General features: G+C 39.1%; 1 protein-coding gene across 2 annotated transcripts in view; it reads left to right on the top strand.

The window, feature by feature from the left end:
* The first annotated feature begins 1,628 nt into the window (after positions 1–1,628).
* LOC137288160 (uncharacterized) overlaps positions 1,629–10,648 on the top strand; it is a 91,019-nt gene continuing 81,999 nt past the window's right edge. For both annotated transcript variants that reach the window (XM_067820579.1, XM_067820578.1), the window contains exons 1-2: positions 1,629–1,766; positions 7,904–8,092. The gene's annotated coding sequence lies outside the window, so the exon portion shown is untranslated. The remainder of the gene's footprint in view (positions 1,767–7,903; positions 8,093–10,648) is intronic.

Genomic DNA, 10,648 nt, shown 5'->3' with positions numbered 1-10,648 from the left:
AAAGAGACCGCGCGTCAAAACAGACTGCACAGTCATGTCGTGATGCTCATATCTTCATTACCATTACATCGATTACACCGATTCACATTGGTTATATAACATCTACCATATGTTCGCCATTACAGTGCGTCACAATAGAACAGTCTGGTGGAGTGTGGAGCGCTGCTATGTCAATTGATAACATGTGCGGGGTTCTATTAACGAGGAGGAGGTCTAGACTGTAACACACATTCATGAGACTCCTTGCTACAGCGTCAGCTTCAATTCCTTCAAACAGGACCAAGATCAGGAGCAAGAACAAGAATACTATTCATTTTTAATCGTCATTTCTTTGTTTGCTTTTATATTGTTTTCTTTTGTTTTTTCTCATTGTTACCTTTGATCGAACAGTTTTAATTATCCAGAAACAGCAATGCGTTGTTATATTAGGGATGCCCAATACGTTGTGAAGCTTGCAGCTGTGGTTCAAGGGAGATAAGTCAGTCGAATGAGCCTCCGACAGGTGGTTAAAGCTACTCACGCCGAAGACCTGTGTTCGATTCTTGACATTGAAAAGCCCATTTATGGTGTCCCCGTCTTGATATTGCTGTAATATTGCTGAAAGCTGTGTAAACGTACACTCACTCACTCTCCGACAGGCTACTTGTTGCGGAGGGCCGAGTTCAGTCCTCGTGCACATGACCCCATCGCCTGCCTCGATCATCCCTTCACAAAATGCACAAGATTTAACTAATGCAGGTCTAGATCTAAGACCTCACGGGGCTACTTTTCAGTCGAAATGGATTGCTTTGTTTCGAACAAAACTGTATGTTTTCATAGACTACGCGTTACCAGTCTGGATGTGACCAGTTGCTGGTTTGTTTGCTCTGTCCAGCTGGCGGCACCCCGCTGTCAGTGCTGACCGAGGTGAGAAACTAAAACAGTCCAAACGCTTACATACAAGGAATGATCTTTTACGGTGGGTATTTCCTTGAGCGGGGACAAAGTTCAATGCTGTGCTGCATGAAATTAATCACAATCACAGTCTACTCTTATCACTCAGTACAGCACGTGTTATTTTCCACTGGTCCCGCCGTGTCCTTAACACCAGATAAAGACATTCCCATTTCATAATGGGCCTATCCTGAAATGGTAATGAAAAGATCCCCCGGCACCACCATCCTCTCTCTTTCAAACCTCCCTCTACCCATCCGCGCGCGCGCACGCACGAACGCACAAACACACACACACACACACACACACACACACACACACACACACACATCCCATGTAATTCAAATGGAAACTATCTTAATTCATTACTGCAATTTACTGTAAATTCGTTTCATCTAAACATGAGGTCGCACGTTTAGACCCTCAAAATCGATTTCATGCTAGTGATAGGCAAGCTAAATTTAATCTTGTGTACGTCACTTGTTCTGCTGCCTTTGGGTTCTTTGCATGTGCTGTTAAAGTGGTGGTCAGCGCATAAAAGCAGTAAAACATGCGCTGACGTGTGTACAGTTATCACATAACCATATCCCACGTGGAGCACACGATGTTGTGTAAAACACATAAACAACCCCGAAAAATGGGTAAGCCCTGCTTGGACCAATCAGAGAAGGTCTTACATTGAGCACGTGCCATTCACATGTATACCACAGCAAACTATTTTACTACGTGAGCTTAGGCTAGTCCATGATACGAATTAATTCAGACCAGAGCTTTCTATTTAGGCAAGAGTGATTGCACCAAACAGTCAAACGCGTCGAGGCTTTCTCAAAGCGGTAAGTGTTTTAGACTCATTTGAATGAGAGCAAACGCTACGAACCGGAATTCGTCGTAGCGGTACTACAAGGAAACGACTACAATACACTTGGTTGTACGCACGCGAAAATGCAAGAACGGTTCCTTGAGTCGTATACAAATAGTGACGACGTATCACTGCCAAAGGTGCACAGGGATAGGCATGTGGGTACGACTTGGGTCTATGTCAAGGCTAGTTCCTAAAGTCGTTCTCTAAGTCAATATGCAGCATTGCATTTTGCATGATCGACAGTCACTTAATCTCCTCCCGAGAAGACGGTGGATACTATATGAGGGTCTAAACTGGTGTCCTGTTAAAATTCCGTTATATAACTTATGCTTACTATTTTATTCTGTTGTGATTTCTATGCCACGTTTGAACGAGCGTTGATGACCTGTCTCCTTCATATTTCATGTATTTAATACATGTGAAGAGGTTTATCATTTGATGTGTATGTGCATGAGATGAACAGTCATTATCAAGATTCAAGTGTATTTTCAAGCCCGTTCTAATATTTTCCCAAGTTCGTTCTAATCAAACAATTTCCCATGAAAAGAAATGAATGTTATTGGCTTTTCTTCAGTTATATTTTGACAAGTCTGAAATAATAAATGAAATTAAAACTAAACAATATTGTTTATTTTGACTTTAATGCATAGAACAGAACTAGTAATGAGTTTTGTTTTCACTGATTAAATGTCATTACCTGTGCCATACTATTTGCTAATGAAAAAACAATATTTTAACCATGTAACATATGGATGGATGTTTCATTCAATTCAAGTAATATGAGAACTCAAAAATATCCAAATTTGACAAACTGATTTTATGAAAATGAAATTAGAGTGTTTCTCAAATTGAATATCTGCTTTATATCCTAATATCAGCTTATTGCATCTGAGTAGAATTTGTGAGATTTACAATAGCAGACTTACTGGTAATTACATTTTAGAATATGAAATATTTTCTTACAGTTCAGCATTGTATATAAAGTCGTCATAAAGAACAGACATGGTTTCGACAAAGTCACTGTGGAATATGAGATATTCAGCTAATTATTTCTGAAATGTAAAGGGTGAGTGAGTATGGTTGTATACTGCCTTTAGCAATGTTCCAGCAATATCGTGGTGGGGGACACCAGAAATGGACTCCATACCTTGTACCCTTGTGGGAGGCGAACCCATGTCTTCAGCCTGACAAGCAAATGCTTTCAGTGGTCCTGATCCTGAGAAAATCTGGATTTAATTCATTGAGAACCGTTGTATAAGCAAAAAGGTTTTGGTGGAGTGGAAAGTGGTGTAGGTCAGGGACAGTCAGACTTGACATTCAAAATGTTAATGCCTTAGTATATCAAGATAGATACACTGGGACACATATTATAGTTTGTACATTCAACAGTAGTGCATGTATAGTATAATTTGGACATTAAACAGTAGTGTGTGTATAGTAAGTATTATTTGGACGTTAAACAGTAGTGTGTGTATAGTATAGTTCGGACATTAAACAGTAGTGAGTGTATAGTATAATTTGGACGTTCAACAGTAGTGAGTGTATAGTATAATTTGGACGTTCAACAGTAGTGTGTGTATAGTATCGTTTGGACGTTAAACAGTAGTGTGTGTATAGTATCGTTTGGACGTTAAACAGTAGTGTATGTATAGTATAATTTGGACATTCAACAGTAGTGTGTGTATATTATAATATGGATGGTCAACAGTAGTGTATGTATAGTATAATTTGGACATTCAACAGTAGTGAGTGTATAGAATAATTTGGACATTCAACAGTAATGAGTGTATAGTATAATTTGGACATTCAACAATAGTGTGTGTATAGTATAATTTGGACATTCAACAGTAGTGTGAGTTACCATGCAGTTTAGTTTGGGACATTCAACACTAGAGTGTGTGAGCAGACAGTAAAATTGGGACCTTGATCATCTGAGTGCATGGCTGCTGTTAATGATCAAACACTGAACAGATGTGTGTGGAACAGGAGATGGGACATTCAGCACCTGTGATTAAGCTAGCACCATAGATTTAGTTGGGACATTCATGATTCAGCACCTGTGTATGGGACCATAGCTTTAGTTGACATATTCAGCTGACATGCATGGAGCTGTAGTTAAGCAATGGTATCCAACACCTTGGTACTAATAGGATGGAAAACCTGTGAGTGTGCTACGAAGACTGAAGAAAAGACTTGTAGTCTCGGGTGTTTTTTCCTCCTTGACTATTTCCATGGACTCTGCTGGTACAGACTGGGAGATTCCATGTACTCTATAACCAGAAGGAATCACGTGGGCAGTGTATCTAGGAGAACATGAAAGAAATATCTGATTCATTACCTGTGTCCACCTTATCATAGTGAAAGACTCCAGCAGTACATGATTACCTAATTCCGCTGACCTTGTGACCTCATATGGCCTTCAGTAACAATGTTAACCAGTGACATGCACTTCAATGGGACATGATAGTGTCTCAGTCCAGTCAAGATAACATTCCAAGGGTACAGACGCAGTTTCCGTAATTTTATCAGGGTCAGTATTGCGTCATATCGTGTTTAACTACTATACATCTACCTGGGATTGTGTTTACACAAGAAGGCATGACAGTTTCGTATTCTCTGTCAATGATACTGTGGTCGAGTTTAATGCATGCAATATCATCTTCAGAAAATAAAAATACTTGCAAGTCTATCCCGACTACAGACATGGTGTGTGTATGCAAGTGTCTTCAATGACCCATAGTATTTGTCCTGAACTAAGTGTTGCAGCAAATTTATGAAGCATTATCATACAATGAGGCAATTGCATTCAATACTGATGATGATGAGTATGGCTTTTTCATGTTTTTCTCTATTTGGCCTATGGAGGCGGTGGGGTAGCCTAGTGGTTAAAGTGTTTGCTCATCACACCAAAAACCCAGGTTCCATTCCCTGTATGAGTACAGTGAGTACCATCATTTGTGTCTCCTGTGTGATATTTTAGCAGGAATATCACTATAAGCCGCATAACACCATACTCAATCACTTGGTTTATGCAGTGAATTTAACAGGGTTTTTTTTGTAGAATAGTATTCACAAAAGTATCAGAATAGTATTAACTCACATTATAATGCGGTACAAATTCCAGAGGACAGAAATATAGTCTAGTGGTATCTGGTGCTACTGGCTCATCAGTCTGGAGTCATGGATTGAATTGATGCATGGCTAGCATTTGAGATATAGTACCCCCACATTGTTGTAGCCAGAATACTGCGATGTGATGTGATACTTTGTGTTCATGATTCACAATAAATGAAGGGCTGTGGGGTAGCCTAAATGTTAAAGCATTCGCCTGTCACGCCAAAGACCTTAGTTCAATTCCCCCAGTGGTCACAATGTGTGAAGCCCATTTCTGGTGTCCCCCGCCATGATATTGCTGGAATATTGCTAAAAGCAGTAAAACTGAACTTACTTACTCACAATAAATGAGTAACTGGATGAGGTTTTTGTCAATAAGCTGTGTTCTTGAGTGAACTCAGAGAGGTTTGAAAATAGATTTGCTGTCTGTATTGGACATTAATGTGTAATGTTTAGATCTACTTTTAAGTGAGCCCACTATTTTGTTTGGGCATATTGAATTTGAGGTCAATTGACCACAAAACCTGTGAAAATCTGGGTTGGAATTGGTTGTCAGGAACCAATGCTTGTCGTAAAAGGCATCTAACGGGATCAGTGGTCAGGTGGACTTTGTTGACAAAATATATGTTGCATTTCAAGTGCATATATTGATGTTCATGCTATGGTCACTTTATTATTTACAGGAAACTAACATATGGCTGTAATGTTGCTAAGTGCAGCATTAAACAAACAACATTAATGACACAAAATAACCAATATGAACTAAACTCTCTTATTGGAAAGTGTTCATGTTGTGATTCATGTTGTCATTCCTATTCAGAACAAAATGTCTAGCAGCCTTGAGGGTTTGTCTTAGACAAAGATGACAATTTGTATGTGGGCTGATTGTATCATTACATCTGAGATATTGCTGTTTTCCTTCCATCATTGCACTTGTTTGCCAGGCACAGACATACACCAGTATTGATACTGCTAGAATGTGACTGGCAGAGAAAAATGGCTTAAATTATGTACAAAAATCCATGTGCATTATCTGGATTATGTGCAGGCATGTGATTTTGCTGTATATATCTGCTCATGTATGTAATATACATATGAATGTCGTTGTTTGTATCACATTTGATTGGAACACTTTTTTCAAAGTTTTTAACAATCTTTTGTCTTCATTTGAGAGCACGAAGTACAAATGTATTTTGTCTGGATGTAATCCAATGTACTACTTGTTATGCACATATTGATTATTAGTTATGTGCTTTAAGGATAACAACTTCTTTATGTTGTGAGTCCAGTGTTGCAATACAGGTTCTTGTTCTGTTGCCTGCTTGACAACAGTACGAGAATCTGTATCGAAACATCTCCCTCTTGAAATAAAGAAGTTGTTTTACTTAAAGCGTGGTGTATATTGTACTCCACAACTTCTAAAATGCCACTCAAATCAGTTTTATGATTTTTCCTCATCACAACAAATTCTCCAACATATCTGTTAAATGCAGTGGGGACTTCCCTAGATTTGTGAACCACTGATCATTTAGAGCTCAGGTACCATGCTAATATTTGACACTATAGTATCATATGGGATAGGTCTTAATCTGATGTCTAATTAGTCAATGTTAGTCATCATTTAATATCGAACGTGAGCTTCTATTGGTCCAGTGCATAATGCTTATTTCACCCCATGAGTAGGCTTAAGTAGAAAGCTCCATAACCATCAGATACACAGGAACCAATTTGCCAAATCTCTCTAGATCTACCCCCTATTTCATAGAAATGAGAACAAAATATCCTAGTTGAGACCGGGGAAACTGTGGCTAAGAAAACTTAGTCTAGCATATCCCAGTTCAAAACTTTGCCCAGGAATACTGGGCCAGATTCTCCATGGAGAAAGTTTAGACCGGGAAAGAAATGGCCTGCTACACTGGTGCAGACATCAGTCCCTGGTTGTCCTCCATTACAGCCTTGACCTTGATGTGAGTGTTGCTACTTACATGGGTCTGTCACCCATGGCGCACATGCCTGTCAGGTCACCTATATTGGGTTTGTCCTTTATTGGGATTCACACTCGGGTTCTCTATTTCCCATCTGCCAGTGGCCTCAGTGGCAGGTAAACCATGACTGTCATTGATTCCATTAAGTGAGAGATGGGAGACTATTGGTGGGGTGGGGAAGAATGTTGATGCCCTGTAATTCACTGCCATTTAGCATTGTGACATTTGAAAAGAGTGTTAGAGACACTAGTCAACATGACAAAGAACAGGATCAGCAGAGCATGACTGTGTGAAGCTTTTATAATCTTAATGTATACATTCTTATGGGGAAATCAGTGCTGCCTTCCTATAAGCAACACTTAAACATATTGCAACTTGTGCACCCTACAAGGCAAAAACAATCTTCTCTGCTCAACGTTTTCCAAGAAATGCTTCTTTCCCATCTCTCCCCCCAACACACACACATACGTGCACACACACACACACACTGAGATACACTGGAGACAAGGTAACAAATATTAACCTCATGTGTTTGATATAGTGTAGTAAAACTGTATGTGAATTGAGGGTGAATCCCCTGTCTTAGTCTCTTCCTAATGTAATTCGGACTAACCAGTCACTTCGGTCTCGTCAGTGCTGAAAGCTGTTGTAAATGATTCCATGAGACTGTGGAGGATGAAATTAACCCTGATAACACATAATGTTTGTGTTCCCTGAGCTTGGAGGTTTCATAGTGTCAGTAGTGCTATAGTGAAATAGTAGTGTATTGAAAGTAAAGCAGAGTTTTGATACTTAGCCAGTTTTATTGGAAACCAAGTGAATTTAGCTTTAAAAGAAATTGTACTATTTAGCCTTAGAGCTATGTGTTCTTATTAACTTTGGTTCTACACCTACTGATCTATCGCAGCAGTGCTCCCACTCATCAGGCAGGCGAAAGACGACAGATGAAATCGTCTGCTGCATTAGCCCATCTGACACTCCACTGATGCAAGTGCTGTTCTTGTTTCAGACTTCCTAAAGCTTTCTATAGTCCATAACCAGGACAGTGCTGTGATATTCTGGGCCAGCCAACCTTCACATCTGTGGTGTGACCTTGAGGATCTCAGCAACTCAGACAGACAGCATAGCAGCACAGACAGAGTAAAGAACACCAGCCACCTAGAGCAACTCAATAATATCACCAGGAGTACACCAGCAGGTATGTTCACTCATGGCTGCTAGGTAGTGTATAATACATGATACTTGTTAACAGCTGGAGTAAATGAAATATATGATGTTATGTAATGAGAATTTCAAGGAAATATTAGCAGATAAGCTAATGAAACAAAATGGTTATCAAGGACTTACATTGAACTACCCAAAGGTCAATATTCAGTGCCATTTATGCACAATAATTTTTCAAATATTGCCAATTTTAATGGTTAATTTATGTAATAAGTGAGAAGTAGTTGTATGGCAGAGGTAATATCTAGTTCATTGAGAACAGGACTAGACTAACAGCTAGTCTCTGAAATGAACATATTTCACTGAAAAAACGTTCATAGTGAAAAAAGATAAAATAATGAAATGGCGCCCTGAGACTATCTAGACTTGCCACATTTTCTAGACTTGCCACATTTTCTAGAGTTGCGTCAGCTTTCTTGGATATATATACTTCAGGATCTGTACAACAGACTACAACAGGACCTCTAAAGAGGAATACATTTGAATGGTTAGTTATGGATCATTGCATTTAATTTAAGTTAAAATACATCTGAAGTTTCAGTTCTAAGTAAATTAACACTTTCAGGGGCAGTAAGGTTTGAGTAAGAAATAGATCTCTGTCTAGAATGTAGTATTTAGAAATTGAAATTATTTTCTGTTTTGGCAAGTGTGTATGAACTCTGTTATATGCATGTGTCTGGAAAACTCTAGCTAGGTATGTGCTCTGAGCTGGTAAACTCGCATGTGAATTGCTGTAACATAGGTATGGCATTAAGTAATGTTCACTCTGTCACTGAGTGGGTAACACTCACTGTCAATTACTGTAATATAGGTACGGCATTAAGTAATATTCACTCTTTCACTGAGCGGGTAAGACTCCTTGTGAATTACTGCAATATAGGTACGGCATTAAGTAATGTTCACTCTCTCACTGAGTCGGTAACATTCAGTGTGAATTGCTGTACTGTAGGTATGGCATTAAGTAATATTGATGGAGCAGGTAACACAATGTGCCACAAAGAGACTTTTGTCATGATATTGCCATGGACCACATTTTGTATTGTTGCTAAACTTTCTTTTCATTCAGGAATGTTGTTATTTTCTGCATGAGAATTGAAATGTTAAGTTATGTTAGTCACAGTGTGGTAAGCGTTTGCTTATTGCGTTGGTGACATAACTGTGCAGCAATGTCAGATGTGCATATTGTATGGTGTTTTGATGTATAGGAGTACATACCTGAGATATTTTAAGCAGGGTAACATTGTGTTCAACTGTGTCACAGCAGACAGGCCTGATACTATATTTATGTGTACACTGCGTGTGCTCACACATGCTCATGCAGATTTACTGAGTGCTGTGTTATCAGGGTTATATGGAGCTGCAGGACTAACAGGGACACATGAAGCTAGAATGTTGATGTCATACAGGCCACCTGCTATGGTTAACTAAAAGAACATGGATGAGAGTTTTTTGTCATGGATCTGCAGAGTTCGTAGTCGACATTGGTTCTGGCATGGGGAATAAAACTCCCTCAAGACCCCCAGCTCATTTTCCTATTTTTTTTTTTCTCATACCTATTCTCATCCCTATATGAATTATGCCATGATTGTCTGGCCAGGTTTACAAATACCATGGTCAGCTATACTTTGTGTACCACAAAGGCCATGATGAGCTGTACTATAGACACAACATAGTTGAGTTGAGCAATACTGCAGGGGTCGCATAAGCTATTCTATGTTAAAGATATACTTAGATATGACAGACAAAGCTATACTTTAAATGCAGCATGTGCCATGGTAAACTGCACTTAGGATAGACTGAGATGGTCATGCATATTTTAGTTAAATTAGACCTAAATTGGATATAGCAGGGATTATGTTTTACCATACCTCAGATGCAACAAATGTCAGATTAAAAAATGCTTCATATACCTGCATCATCATGTCATGGTACGCTCAGTATATACACCATATCTTTTATCTCTTGTACTTCAAATATCACGTAGGCTGTGCTACACTGTCCTTCAGATTTGCCATAAGCCATGTTATACTGATGCTTTCATGTCCAGCATACAATGTTATAACATATTTGTAGGTCATACAGTACTGAAGGATGTGAAATTAGCCATGCTATAACCATACTGACGGATGTGAAATTAGCCCTGTAATTACCATACTGACAGGTGTGGCATTAGCTATCCTATAACCATGCTGACGGATGTGACATTAGCCATGCTATAACCATACTGACAGGTGTGACATTAGCCATGCTATAACCATACTGACAGGTGTGACATTAGCCAAGTTATAACCATACTGACAGGTGTGACATTAGCCAAGTTATAATCATACTGATGGATGTGACATTAAACATGCTATAACCATGCTGACAGATGTGACATTAGCCATGCTATAACCATACTGACAGGTGTGACATTAGCCAAGTTATAACCATACTGATGGGTGTGACATTAAGCATGCTATAACCATGCTGATGGATGTGACATTAGCCATGCTATAACCACACTGACAGGTGTGACATTAGCCATGCT

The sequence above is a fragment of the Haliotis asinina genome, chromosome 6 (assembly GCF_037392515.1).
Source record: "Haliotis asinina isolate JCU_RB_2024 chromosome 6, JCU_Hal_asi_v2, whole genome shotgun sequence".
Taxonomy (NCBI): Eukaryota; Metazoa; Mollusca; class Gastropoda; order Lepetellida; family Haliotidae; genus Haliotis; species Haliotis asinina.
The sequence above is the reverse complement of the archived record's forward strand: the minus strand, read 5'-3'. Positions and strand labels throughout refer to the sequence as shown.